General features: G+C 37.2%; 1 protein-coding gene across 5 annotated transcripts in view; it reads left to right on the forward strand.

Moving 5' to 3' along the window:
* anne (anne boleyn) overlaps positions 1 to 15,766 on the forward strand; it is a 1,549,371-nt gene that overhangs the window by 212,995 nt on the left and 1,320,610 nt on the right. The window contains exon 2 of one of the 5 annotated variants that reach the window (XM_067758047.1): positions 5,327 to 5,872. The exons of the other annotated variants lie outside the window; for them this stretch is intronic. The gene's annotated coding sequence lies outside the window, so the exon portion shown is untranslated. The remainder of the gene's footprint in view (positions 1 to 5,326; positions 5,873 to 15,766) is intronic. 5 annotated transcript variants of the gene reach the window in all.

Raw genomic sequence — 15,766 nt, forward strand, 5'->3', positions numbered from 1 at the left:
TAAATAACTTTTACGAGCAAAAACTAAGATTGAAAGACAACGATCCGGTATATGTTAAAAACTATAGATTGCCATATTCTCAACGCGAAGAAATAAATCGCCAAGTAAATAAATTATTAGACAACGATTTGATTGAACCTAGTTATTCGAATTACAATAGTCCTTTGATTGTAGTCCCAAAGAAAGATACAAATGGTCAAAAAGCATATCGTATGTGCGTAGATTTTCGCGCAGTAAACAAAAAACTCATTGCTGATAAATTTCCACTAGCTAGAGTTGACGATATTTTAGACAATCTCGGTAGAGCAAAATATTTTTCCACATTAGATCTTTTTTCAGGATTTCATCAAATCCCCTTGCATCCTGACTCTCGTGACATTACGTCATTCAGCACTGATCGTGGCGCATTTAGATGGAAAGTGCTTCCATTCGGCTTAAATATAGCACCAAACTCATTTTCGCGAATGATGACCATAGCTTTTTCGGGTATACCACCCAATGTCGCATTTTTGTACGTCGACGATATTATCGTCATAGGGTGTAGCGAAGCACACCACATTAAAAATCTTTCAAAAGTTTTCAATACTTGTAGATCTTTTAACCTCAAACTTAACCCAAACAAATGCAACTTTTTACGACCAGAAGTTACATTTTTAGGTCATAAATGCTCAGCCAAAGGTTTGTTGCCAGACGACTCTAAGATAAACGCAATTAAAAAGTATACGAAACCGACTGACAAAGACGCGGTACGACGATTCGTCGCGTTTGCAAACTATTACAGACGGTTTATACCTAACTTTGCGTCTCTGGCAGCGCCTTTAAATCGATTAAGCAGAAAAAGAGTTGAATTTGTATGGGATGTAGAGTGCGAAAGAGCATTTTTATCTTTGAAAGCAGCGTTACTTTCACCAAAATTACTTCAATATCCAGATTTTACTAAACAATTCATTATTACAGTTGATGCTTCCACAACTGGATGTGGCGCTATTTTAAGTCAAGAACAGCAAGGTAGTGATTTACCAATTTGTTTCGCTTCTAAAGCATTTAATAAAGCAGAACAGAAAAAGCCTATTATAGAATTAGAGCTTTTAGCTATTTACTTTGCAATCAAGCAATTTCGACCATATGTGTATGGTACCCATTTCATTGTAAAATCAGACCATAGACCTCTAGTATACTTATTCAACATGAAAGACCCATCTTCAAAACTTTCAAGAATAAGACTGGAACTATCTGAATATAACTTTACTATTGTATATATAAAAGGTAAATCAAACGTTTGTGCTGATGCACTATCGCGTATAACAATCGATGAGATTAAAGAAGCTAATAAACAAATTTTGGCAGTACAGACAAGAGCCATGACAAAAAAAGCAAACGACAAACATTTACACAGAAAAACAGACAAAACCGACGAAAAACAACTTACTTTACATGTCTACGACAAATTTTCATTCAATTTTTCGAAAAAAGTCCCACGAATAAGATCTGCAATTACGTACGATAAAAATAATAAAACAACAAATTTAAGAATTTTTGCGCATATTAAACATAAGAAACTCGAGTTACTTAGTTTTGAGCTTGTTAACGAAATAATGACTTTAGAGAAATTATTTTCGAGGCTTGAATCAGAAGCCGGCAAACGCAAAATTAAGCAGATTGAATGGCCTAAAAACGATATTATGTTCGAACATTATACAATTACGAATTTCAAAAATATTGGAAATAAAATTTTAAAATCATTAGAGATTATACTGACAGATCCAGTGGAGACAGTAACAGACAATGATACAAAATTAAAACTTATGAAAATTTACCATAATGATCCCATTTCCGGTGGACATTGCGGAATGAAAAGACTTTACGCAAAATTGCGAACAAAATTTTATTGGAAGAACATGACTCGCGATATATCGAAATATATCAAAAATTGTAAAGATTGTCTCTTAAACAAGGTTAAACCTAAAACAAAAGAAAAACTTGTTTTAACACCAACTCCTTGTAAACCATTTGATATACTAGTAATTGACACAATAGGACCCCTACCTGAGTCCAAATATGGTAACAAGTTCGCACTTACCATGATTTGCGACATGACTAAATATCTGGTAACAGTCGCTGTACCGGACAAATCGGCAAAAACAATCGCTTCAGCTATTTTTGAAGGATTCATTTTAACTTACGGCACAATGAATGCCATAAAATCAGATTTAGGCACTGAATTTAAAAACGAATTATTTGAAGAATTAACAAAGCTTTTAAACATTAACCATAATTTTTCAACTGCATACCATCATGAAACTGTTGGCACGATTGAACGTAATCATAGAGTGTTTAATGAATACTTACGTGCATATCTAAAAGACAATTTTTCTGATTGGGATGTTTATTTAAAATATTTTACCTTCCTACACAACACTACGAGTAGCACAGTTTTCGACAATCAATTTTCGCCTTACGAGTTAGTTTTTGGAAAAAAGGCAACTTTGCCTAATGAATTAACAAAAGAAAAAATTGACCCGATCTATAACGTCGAAAACTATGCCAAAGAAGTTAAGTTTAGGATGCAGAAAACGCACAAAATGGCACAAAACCTAATTAACAAAAATAAATTACAAAGTAAAAATTTGTACGATAAAACGGCACGACCTTTAATTGTAAAAATCGGAGATAGAGTGCTTTTACAAAATGAACCACATCATAAACACGAAAATATTTATCAAGGTCCGTTCATCATAACCAAAATTAACGAACCCAACGTAACTATTTTCGATGAAGTCAAAAACAAAGAAAAAGTGGTACATAAAAACCGCCTTAGTAAAGTAAATTAACATTACTTTAATACCTTGATAAAACGTTAAATTCCATTGAAAAATAAATCCAAAATTTTCTTACTAGAATTTAAGCAGCCACGAAGGCTTAAAAATTGTTAATACAAAAAAAGTAAAATAACACACATTTTGTATATTCAAAAAAAACCTATTTCATGAAAATTGTTCGTATTTCTTAAGTTCAAACAAAAAAAAAACAAACAGAAAAAAAAACTATTTCAAAAGCAGCAAAGATTAAAAATGTAAAACTTTAACAAATTTAAAATATATTAAAATGTAAATATCCACAACAAAAAGAAGAACAAACAACATAATTTAATAAATTAAAATCAAATTCATTCATTTGTAGTGATCAGTAATAAAAATGGTTCCGAACCAACGAATTAAAAAGGGGAGGTACACCCTAATATAAATATATTCGTTCGTTCGCAACAATTTTTATAAGTTATGGCCAAAGAAGAATGTGACAAAATTGATCACTTTGTCAATTCTTCTTTTCCCCAAAAAGGGTGATGTAAGGATAAAATCCCCCAATTTAACTTTTTAATAATCATCTGGCAACATCTCAATATTGTTACTCACAATGATATTTAATTGTGAATATTAAAAGAGAAAGAATAAAATATAAACATAATACGTCATGACATATTGTAATGTAGTGTGTAAGAGAGAATACGATATGTGGGGTGAAACATGAAAGTGACGAGTGGCAAGAGTGACATCGGCACTTTCATGTTTCACCGCCATTAATATAATTTTGGATATCAAAGTATGCAGACGCATTTGAGTGTACAGAAAAGTTTTAAATAAAGAAATTAAATTCAAGTTACAGAAAAGTAATTGTAGAGTTGTGATTTTTATGCTTTTTAAAGTGTACCGCAGACGGCCGCCGCGGTAGTGCAATTTTAAGCAAATGCACACCATGGCAACAATATGGAGGCGGCGCCCTCCACGTTTTCAACTTGTAACTTATATGGCGCTGGGACCACTTCCAGGTAACCGAGGGTGAGTCTGGGTCGGCTGGCGAAGCCGTAACTTATAATGACTTTAATTATTGGGTTACTGGAATTAACAATGCACCTAGCTGTGAAAACGCCTTTTTCAATTTTCTGCGAGTCCACGAAAAGTGGCTCTGGTGAATCTCCTAAATCAAAACGTCTGAATATTTCACATCTTGGAGGAATGATACAGCTGTCGCTTTCTGTTCCGTGCAGGATTGGTATCGCGACTTTTTCATTGACTACCCAAAAGGAAATACTATTTCTTTCATAATTAATAATGCATTTGTTAATTTTCAGAAAATCTTTACCCAGTATGCCATCGGATGGAATATTAAAGTCTTCATTTACTACCTGTAAAATATGTTTAATAGAAAAGTTTGAAAAGTTTTAATTTGCTGTAATTTTACCTAAAGTAGAAACTGAATTAGAAGTGACACCGGTAATGTTAATAATTTCGTTTGTATTTAAGGAAATGTTACTGTCTATACATTATATTTTTATTAAAGAAGTAATTTTTGTGACTCGTTAAGTTGTAATTCTATGAAATCTGATTAATTTATGATTAAACAATCTATGCCTATTGGTGAGGGAAATTCGCTTACTCGGTTAGTTCGTCCTCCCCCAGTGTTCGCCCCTGAGGGGCACTCGCGTTTAAAGCGCGAACGTTTGCGTTTCTACCTCTACCATTGGCTGATCTCGAATTGTTACCTCTATTGTTACTATTGTTTGAATTAGGATTTGTATTTGAACGCGTATTATTATTGTTATTATTCTGGTATCTATTTCCGTTATAATTCCTATATCTTTGATTATTGTTGCCGTTATAGTTGCTATTGTATGAAAATGAACTATTATTATTTCTATAACCAGTATAGCCGCGGTTTGGGTAAAAGCCTCGATAACTACCACGTGAATTTCTGAATGTACTATTACCACGTGATCGAAAAGCTAGAACCTGACGTTCAGTTGATTCGTTGTTTTGTTCTACAATTAATTTCGCTACTACGTCTTTCGGATCAGTAAATACCGTTGAGGCTCAAATGGTTTTGACTAAATTGGATTTTGCATTTAAACGACACACGTTAACCGTTTGTTCGACTGCCATTTCATGAGCTTTCGCTCCCTGATCCCTTCAATAAAAGTGAGTCAGCTAAATCTTCAACTTTTTTTTGGCAAAATCTGTTTAATTGTTACCGTTAACGTGCAACGCTGCAATTCTCCCTGCTACAACTTTCGATTTGTCTGGTTTGATCCAATTACGTAGAGCTGTTTTAATTTCATTAACTGAATGTACTTGTCTTGGTATTTCTTTACGGGCTTTACCCTATAGTTTTGATTTTAAGAACGCTATAAAACTATCAGTTAAATCTGCAGTAGCGAATTGTTCAAGTAATGCAATTTTGTCTATAAAAGAATCAAGTGCAAGAGGGTCACCATTGTAGTTTCCTCTATTAGAATTAGCACATGTGTTAATGAAAATTCTCTTTTCCTCAGGTGTTGCCATGATTTAAAAAAAAAAAAAAAATTGAAAATGAAAAATTGTCTAAAAGCTACAACTAAATTATACAGAAATAACACAAAAAAAAAAAAATGTAAAAACAAAATATACTATACCTACATATAAACAATACAGAAGTAATACAGAACTAAATATCTATAGATATATAGAAAATAAAATTTTTAATACAACAAAACTAATACTAAGACTAAATTTAACAGAGGTAACACAAAATCTTTCATATAATAAAATTAACTAAAAACTATACATAAATACAACGGAAGTAATTGAAAGAGCAAAAAAATAGAAAATTTTCGTAGAATATGCCATTAAATAACGGGATATAAACCCACGCCACTAGCCAACGGTATATCATCGTCATTTTTTAACAACCACCACCACCAACATTAACATCGAAGACCAGCAGTGGCAGCGCCAGCGCAGACCACCAGAAACAACTCCGGAAGCAGCAGCATTGACGACGACAGCGGCAGCGTTTACGGCAGCGGCAGCATTTACGGTTGGAGCAGCAGCAGTCACAAGTATTTATGTATATGTAGCTTTGCCTTATGTATATAGAGTTTTTCTACGTCTGTATAAATACTTAAGGTTTTTTTCACATTTTGAATAGCACGGTTGCATATAACTTATAAATTTTGGATTTTTTTTAATAAAACGGTGGTACTGTAGAACAACCAAATAGATTTTTTTTTTGATTACAACGGTGCGTCCGTTTATATAAAACACATGGATTTTTTTTTTACTAATACCTATATGACACTACTTTATTTTCGTGTATTTTATCTTCAATTTTTTGTCGCACTCCCTCCTAATACGGCTTCAGTACTGGTCTAAGTGTGTAAACTATATTTCAAAAAACTAACGAAATACAAGGAAAATACAATCTAGTTCATTAAAAACAAACGAGCCAGTTTGTATTTCGATAGGTTTTTTTGACATTCGGCCGTTTTTTCTTTATTTTTTTTCTGACACATGAAAATTTTGTTTTTAATTTGAAAATATGGTGCATGAAAACACAATTAAAATCAACTTTTTTGTGAAAAATGTGAACCATTAGAGAAATAATTTTCTCGTGTTATTTGCATTGTTTTTATTGTTAAAAGTGTTAATGTAATAATAAAATGTAAAACATAAAAAAAAACATGTCAAACTCACTAATTTTGGGGGAATAGTGGTCTCGCTTTTTCATCATAGAAATTGTTTTTGTGTTTTGAAGTTCCGATAAAGTTTCGTGAGTTTTTTAGCTTGGAATCCAAGCAAAAATAAAGTAGTGTCATATATGCTTAAAACGGTGCGTCCGTCTAAATTTAACTACCTCAGTTTTCAACAATTTTAAAATTTTTATAAATTCCAACATTTTCAGATCTACATCTAAATTTTTTTTCTCTCGAGTTTCAACTCATTATACAAATTTACATTTTCTTTAAATTTTTCATATTTTCAAATTTCTAATTTAAAAACTTCTCAACTCATTTAACAAATTCTCACACTTTCAAGCTTCCATTTTTCAAAATTTCAAATCATTCCACAAATCTTCCATTTAAAGTTTCACATGACTGAATTTCCATTTTTCAAATTTTTATTCTACTTTAGTTTTTTTAATACGTACATTTTCCAACAAAATATCACCATATAAGGCTGAGTGAACTAGATAAGCAATCTGCAGGTAACCTATAAATTTATTTAGTTTTTCATTATAAACGGTGGTTCCGTGAAAAACCAAACGAGATTTTTTTAATATAAAACGGTGGTTACGTGAAAAACCAATTGAGTTTTTAGAATAAAGCGGTGCGTCCGTGATTACCACATTTTTGAGATTTTTACCAATTCATACTTATATACTTTTGAGCCATTGTAAATTCAATTACTTCTTACAGATTTTTCATACAATTATATTTCAGTTGCAATTAATTCTTTCAATAAATTTTTAAATATTTCGCTTTCGACAATTCACTGTAAATCAGTTCCCTTTTCTAAATTTTTTTTTCTTTCCTTCCTCAACATTTCAGCTTCAATTATAAATTCCTACATTCAAATAAGCGTTCCGTTAATTTCGTAGTAGTTTAAACTGAATTCTTTTGCTATTCTGATAACTACGTATGTACAACCTTAGAGATAGGAAGCGAGTTCACAAAACTTCAGATTCAGAACCAGATTTTAGCTTCAAGCTCCGAAAGTTTAACTTCATCTTCGACCGAAAAAATGACAAACCAGGAAAATAGAAATCTTTGTCGACAGATTTCCCAGTCTTCGAAGATTCTTCTGGCAAAAATTTAACTCCTAATTTAGATTCAAATCTTAACGATTCAAAAAGTTCAAAATTAACTTCAACTTCTTCTACTTTAAAATCAAATCCTAACGATTCAAATAGTCCAAACTTAGTTTCCCCTTCTTCTAACTTAAACCCAGATCTCGACGATTCAATTAGTACAAACGTTGCCTCACCTTCTAACTCAGCTTCAGATCTTAACGATCAAATCATGGCAACACTTGAGGAAAAGAAATCTTTCATTAACATGTGTGCTAATTCTATTAGAGAAAACTACAGCGGTGATCCTCTAGCACTTGAGACCTTTATAGACAAAATTGAATTACTTGAAGAGTTCGCTACTGAAAATTTAACTAATACCTTTATAGCATTTTTAAAATCAAAACTTGAGGGTAAAGCCCGTGAAGCAATACCAACGCAAGTATATTCAGTTAATGAAATTAAAGTAGCTCTATGTAGTAGGATCAAACCAGACAACTCGAAAGTTGTAGCAGGGAAAATTGCAGCGTTGCACGTTAACAATAACAGTTATACAGATTTTGCCAAAAAAGTTGAAGATTTAGCTGACTCACTTGAGCGGTCTCTTATTATTGAAGGGATCACTCAAGCGAAAGCTCATGAAATGGCAGCCGAACAAACGGTCAACGTGTGTCGTTTAAATGCAAAATCCAATTTAGTCAAAACTATTTTAGCCTCAACGGCATTTACTGATCCGAAAGACGTAGTAGCGAAACTAAGTGTAGAACAAAACAACGAAGTAACAGCGTCAGGTTTTAGCTTTCGATCGCGTGGTAACAATACATTCAGAAATTCACGTGGTAGTTATCGTGGTTTTTACCCAAATCGCAGCTATACTGGTTACAGAAATAATGGTTCATTCTCATACAACAGGAACCGTAACGGTAACAATAATCAAAGATATCGAAATTATAACGGAAATAGATACCAAAATAGCAACGATAGTAATACACGTTCAAATTCAAATTCAAATAATAGTAACAATAGAGGTAACAATGCAAAATCGTCAAACGGTAGAGGTAGAAATGCAAACGTCCGCGCTTTAAACGCGAGTGTCCCTCAGGGGCGAACACTGGGGGAGGACAAACTAAGCGAGTAAGCGAACTTCCCTCACCAATAGGCATCTATTGTTTAAATTTAAATTACACAGATTTCATAGAATTACAACTTAACGAGTCACAAAAATTTTGTTCTTTCTTAGTAGACACTCAAGCAGACATTTCTTTAAAAAAATATCATGTATAGACAGTAATATCTCATTAAATACAAACGACATTATTAACATTACCGGTGTCACTTTGAATTCAAATTTAAAATTTTCAAACTTTTCTCTTAAACATACTTTACATGTAGTAAATGAAGACTTAATATTCCATCCGATGGCATATTGGGTAAGGATTTTCTGAAAATTAACAAATGCATTATTAATTATGAAAGAAATAGTATTTCCTTTTGGGTAGGTAATGGAAAAGTCGCGGTACCAATTCTTCTTTTCAAAGGAAGGGAAATAAGGAAAATAATCATAAGTTATAATGTAGTTTATGTGCGTGGAGCTTTAGCTGTATTTGACAGGCGCGGGGAGTTGGCAACGTGCATGTCAAATACAGCGGCGGCCCACGTCACGCAATAAAAACGCCAGATACAGACATTATAATTTTGGCAGTGCCTAGCGTGGGCATCTTTCTTCAACCTTCGTCTTAAATAAAAAGTATTCTTGAATTTAAAATTGTAAAATACAAGTGTTTTTAATTCCTTGCAATTCGGGTAAATAAAAAGTAAAACCCGCAAACCAACCATTTCGGGCATTATTAGGAAGGCACATATATGGAGGCGGTGCCTTCCACGACGACATCTGGCTGCCATCGACTTGCCGGGGAGATCACAATTGCTCATCTGTGTGGTGCCCTGGACACAAAAATCATATAACGCGGATTGAGTCTGTGCAGAATCAATTTTTAATATTTGCACTTCGTGGTCTTAATTGGGATTATAGCATTCATCTTCCACCTTACAGAAGTATGCTTCTTCTCATCAATCTACTCTACTCTACTCTAGAAAACCGTAGAATACTACTTGGGGTGTTGTTCATCCATAAGTTGGTCATCGGCGAGATAGATTCTTCTGAATTGCTAGCTCGGCTTAATTTCGCTGTTCCCGCTAGGACGTAGAGACACTACGTGACTTTTATTTTACCGCTATGTCGCCTAAACTTCGCAAAAAATTACCCTCTGCGGATTTGGTGCGTGAACTACCATGACCTGTATAAATGTATAAGTATCGAATTCTCGCTTCCTGCGTTAAATAGCCTAATACTTTCTAATTTGACCTGATATTTTAGATTTTGATATTCTCTCTGAATCATTTTGATTTGTTAAATGCATAGGTTTACTTTTATTTAATATTAATCTTATAATTTATAAGTTACAACACTTTTTGTCCTTCTCCAGTCGATCGTTTTCGTTTTGTGTCGACTTTAAATAAATAAATAAATACGATCAAGGAAATCTTGACATGTACTTTGTTGTTGTTTAACCGTCAAATCCTTGTCTAATCCAACTATATACAACGATAAATTATCTGTAGCCTTCGCCGACAAAACTTTATCTGATTCTAAGAAATGCGCGAGCGGCCTTTGCCGACAATTTATAATGCATTCTTCTGTAGACAAACCCAGACGTCGTGCTAGCAGACGAGCTCATAAACATAAACACGACGTGACACCCATTACCATCACCCCGACTGAGGCTGAAGCAACCATCCACAAGGCCAAGCTCTCCAAGTCAAAAGACCCAGATAGATAGATAGATGTTGTGAGGTTAAGCACTGCGACCTATTGGTCTATTGTGACCTCATTCTCTTTACAACACCTCATCCAAGCCGAGTTCTCTGAGAAAATCCAGAATGGTTCTCGGCTTCAGAGAATGTATGTGACTATTTTCTAATTTAGATGATCCTAGGATCCTAAGTTTTCGTCTCGCGACTGCATCACATTCCTTCAGGATGTGTTCTGCAAACTCATCTTCGACATCACAGAATCGACAGAGGCTACTAGACGATATGCCCAATTTATGCATATGGCTCTTTAGCCTACAGTGACCTGTGAGTATACCTGTTAAAATCCTAAGGCTACTTTTTGGGAGGTTAATCATAGCGTTGCGGCCACCGTGGTGTGATGGTAGCGTGCTCCGCCTACCACACCGTATGCCCTGGGTTCGCACCCCGGGCAAAGCAACATCAAAGTTTTAGAAATAAGGTTTTTAAATTAGAAGAAGATTTTTCTAAGCGGGCTCGCCCCTCGGCAGTGTTTGGCAAGCGCTCCCGGTGTATTTCTGCCATGAAAAGCTCTCAGTGAAAACTCATCTGCCTTGCAGATGCCGTTCGGAGTCGGCATAAAACATGTAGGTCCCGTCAGGCTAATTTGTAGGGAAAATAAAGAGGAGCACGACGCAAATTGGAAGAGATGCTCGGCCTTAGATCTCTTCGGAGGTTATCGCGCCTTACATTTATTTTTTAATCATAGCCTTATATCGCTATGAGTTGTACCCTCCTATTAGTGCCTTTGCCTGCCGAAGTCCTGGACTTTCCCGCCAGTGTTGTTGCACGCCTCCTTTTGTCTAAACTCCTCCCTTACTGTATGTGACCCTATTGGCACCATAGGCTCGCGCCCTAATGGCTTTTCGGCCGCTGCCAACCTGCCAAGCTCGTCCGCTCGCTCGTTACCATCTACTCCTCTGTGTCCAGGTACCCATGCTAGACGGATAGAGTTATTAACTCCTAGACTGTTTAACCTCACTACGCACTCAAGGACTGTTGATGATTTAATCTCAACTGAAGATAATGCCTTGAGCGCAGCTTGACTGTCGCTGAGTATAGCGATTTTCTGCTTGGTATATCCCCGCTGTAAATTTATCTCTGCTCACCGGCTTATGGCGACAACTTCGGCTTGGAAGATGCTCGGATATTTTCCCAGTGGTAGGGATATTTTGGTTCGGGGGCCGAAGATCCCCGCTCCTATGCCCTCCGGTGTCTTCGAGCCGTCGGTGTAGCATATCATAGTGTGTTCCTGGTGAAGCGCTTCAATTCTGTAGGTGTTTTCTGTACACTTGTTCCCCAGTTCTATTTTGAAGCGCTTCTCAAACTTAATTATCTTCCTCGTATCATCTCTGGGAAGTTGGATAAGTGGAATCTGCTCCTGCAGCTTCGCCATGCTCCGTGACTGTATCACTTTGCATCTTCCACATCCCTCTTTAGCTATGTTTGCTAAAGTACTCCTGGCTGCCTACTCAATTATTATATGTAGAGGCGTTAAGTCAAGCAGCACCTCTATTGCCGCCGTTGGGCATGTTCGCATGGCTCCCATAATGCAAAAACATGCTAAGCGTTGAAGCTTCGTGATTGATTTTTGTACGGTCACCATGGTTGTCCTTGATGCCCACGCAACTGCTCCATACATTATGATAGGTCTCACTATCATAGTGTGACGAATATGAGTGACACTAGGTGTCACTCACATCCCTAGTCTGATGATAAGTAAATAAAGTCACAACGACAATAAAGCAGACAGTCACTTGTATCTACATAAGCGAATCAATCACTATGTCTACACATATGTAGGTACACGCAGCTGAGAAGCAAGGCACAACCACATGCGTATATCTGAGATACTCCTGAAAGTATGCAATGAGAGAAGCTATAAAATCGTGCAATTTTAGTTACAGCTGAGAAGTTTGAGGGCTGATGGCAACTAGTAGATTCTGGAAATGGAAGCGCCTAGAAGATGCGAACGAGAAAATCAGAGAGTATAAAAGGCAGCAAATGTAGAGGCGCTGGGATTCAGTTTCATTTGAGCTATCAATCAGTTTGGTTATTAAGCAAGCTATTCGTTGCAAAGTATAAGTGTTATTGTGAAGTACTTTAATAAAGGCCATTTTTCCATTATTCAATATTGGAGTTATTTATGCAACAGTTTAGCGATACGAACGTTGGCAGAAAATTACAAATAAGGGGAATTGCAGTAAAATCGTTACAATAGTGTACATCCATCTAAGGATCTTTGGGCTGCATCTCCAGGATCTTCCTGCAATACGTCTGCACACCATTATTGCTCTTGTGGCCTTTGATATGGTGTTGTCGACGTGTTTCCTCCATAAGAGCTTAGATTCAAACGTGACTCCCAAGTATTTCACCTAAGTCGTGTACTCCATCCATTGTGATTTGCCTAATCCCCTCCAGTTTTCTTCTCCTGGTGAAGGGCATAATGGATGTGTTGTTAATGTTGATGCTTAGCCCTACATCAGTACACCATTCCTTCGTTAACCTCAATGCCTTTTGCATTATGTCGCAAAGGGTGCTCTCAAATTTGCCCCTTACAATGATAACAATATCATCCGCGTAACCCTGACATCGAGTTCCGTTTTCTGAGAGCCTCTGTAGAAGTTAATCTACTACCAGGCTCCACAGCAGGGGTGACAGGAAGCCCTCTTGTGGACATCCCTTCGTGGTTTTGATCTCTACTGACTGCAGAAAGATTGGATATATACCATCCATTCCCGGAGATTTGTGGCTCTGGAAAGACTTTACTGCCCACTTAACTGTGCCATCGTTGGAGATTCCTTTGGCCAATCTGTGGGTATCGGTCTAACTTCTCGAGCCTCCTCCGTTGAGGTATCCGAGGATGCGTCCGGGAAATGCGCTGCAAGCAGGGCACGTGCTCTTCCTCATTCCTTAAGTAGGTTCCATTAGGGGGTTTAATCGATAGTCGTGTCTCCCTTTGGTCCTTGGCTAAGGCTTTGTGAAGCCTTGCCGCCTCTGGAACCTCCGTAATACCCTCGCAAAATTTCCTGAAGCTCTCTCTTTTAGCTTTTCTAATCTCTTTGTTATATGTTGTTAGATTCGCTGTGTACTGCTCCCAGTTTCCCGTGCGCCTCACTTGGTTAAGAGTTTGCGCACGGTTTTCCTAATTTCCGAGAGTTTCATCGACCACCAGGGGGTTTTATTTCCTGGGCCCTTGGATTCTCGACAGCTAAAGTTAAACGCTTCTATAATGACACGGTTGAAGTTATTAACTCTGGTCTCTAATTCCATATAACTTGTTCCTCTGTTCCTACTATCTATAATAGAAAGATTTCCCTGTATTATATTCCTGAACATGTCCCAGGTTGTGTTCCTGGGGTTTCGCCTTGGTCCTTTTAGGGGTATAGCCCCGATGATAATAAGATAGTCCGACATTGAGGGTTCAGAGGAAACCCCCCATCCAGAGACCAGCTCATAAACCAGATCGTTACGCAGTGGCTGAGCGACTGTCGAGGTCGTCCGCAGTCAACCATATTTTTCTTTCCAACAAAATGAATTTATCTTGAATTTAATTGAACTATTGAATTTATTTACATATGTACCTTTTACGTATAAGTACGCATCCTAAACTATTTGCACGTAAAAATACGTATATCCTATATTACGTACATAGTCTATATTAAATTTAAGCATTTGAATTGGTTTTATGAGCTGTACTCATGTATGAGTCACGTACTCATAGGATTGTACGCTAACACGCAAGCGTATTTCAGTTCTCTGGCAACCCCAACAATGGCTTGACAGATGGGACTATGTACATACATACATACATACATTTATTATTGTTTTTTGACTTTTTCATCATTTTATTACATTCGAAATCTTTACCTACTCGGTGTGACACAAAAATTGTAAATCTCAGTGAAAAGAATATATATTTATATACTATATTAAAAGGAGTAGTAGTTCCTTAAGTGTTTCTATCGGAACCCGCCTATGGAAGCAGAGGTAGAGGGCGGCCCCCACTCCGTTGGAAGGACCAGGTGGAAAACGATTTAAACTCCCTTGGTGTGACCAATTGGCGCCGGTTGGCGGAGCGAAGGAGCGACTGGCGCGCCTTGTTGGACGGCCATAACCGTTTAGACGGTTAAGCGCCAATTAAGTAAGTAAGTAAGTAGTTCCTTAAAATTTAAATCGTGGTTTCTCTTTAAAGTAATAAATCGCCTTTAATTTGAGTCGAGAAATATCCCCACCCCCCTTTGTGTGCCGCAAAGTATCCTAATCTTTAGGAACGCATTCGGTCACCGCCACCATTTACAAGCACATCATCACCGCCGCAGCTGTGTACGCAGCAACCATATCAAGGAAAAGGAATGTAAATTTTAGATTGTGCCCCCCTAAACCCCAGGGTTATGTCCAGGACTTCCTCTCTAGACCTAGTGATGAAGGTTGGTGAATTCCCAACGTTGTATATACTGAGGTCATTACTAATAATAAATTCAAGAACGGACTCACCCCTCGAATTAGTGTCGGGGCTGTTACATAGCTCGTTGTGGGCATTTGCGGCGCATCCCATGATCAGCGGTAATTTTACCCATTTGCAATATTCCGTCAGTTTCTTCACACCCTCTGGAGGGAACTCGTAGTTATCTCCCGCAAAGTAGGCCGCTGCGAAGACGATGTTCGTTGACTCTCCTTGAATTACCATCGTCGCCTGAACTGCTACGAGGTCTTGACTCATAAACTCTGTAATGCAGAAATAGTTAATAAAGTTGTTAAGCACTACACACGCTCTTGGTCTTTCCTGAGAAAGATCCCAAATTACCTTATTATTTCTCTCTTTTAGGCCTCTTACATGACCCTTATACACCCAAGGTCATTGGATGAGTGCTATGCCCAGATCTTCCGAGGCGAATCTGCGTGCTATTACTGCCGAAACAGCTATAGCATGGCGCAGCTTGATCTGGGCAACCTTTGTGTATGGGCCGGTCAGTGCTGAAGCCCTAACGGCTCGTCCTAACCGGACAGTCGCAGGGTTTCTTCTCCTCTGTCCTCAAACCCTAGGTCTTCTAAATTTAGACCTTCCAGTAGCTCCTCTGTTGAGGGAGCTTGCGTAGGCGTTGAACCTGTGGCTGACGAGGCTGGGCACTGGTTGGATGTTGCTGCCCTGGATATTGTTGCTGCTCTGCACTTGTCCTGGAAAGTGGGTTTGTTCCACACTGGCTGGGGCTTTTTGCTTCCAAGGTCTGACCGGGACGAAGCTGAACTGGTAGTTCACCTTGAAGCTAGCCCCCCTCCTCAGCACTACTGCTGATTATACGCCACATCCCAACAT

The sequence above is a fragment of the Eurosta solidaginis genome, chromosome X (assembly GCF_040869045.1).
Source record: "Eurosta solidaginis isolate ZX-2024a chromosome X, ASM4086904v1, whole genome shotgun sequence".
NCBI classification, from domain to species: Eukaryota; Metazoa; Arthropoda; class Insecta; order Diptera; family Tephritidae; genus Eurosta; species Eurosta solidaginis.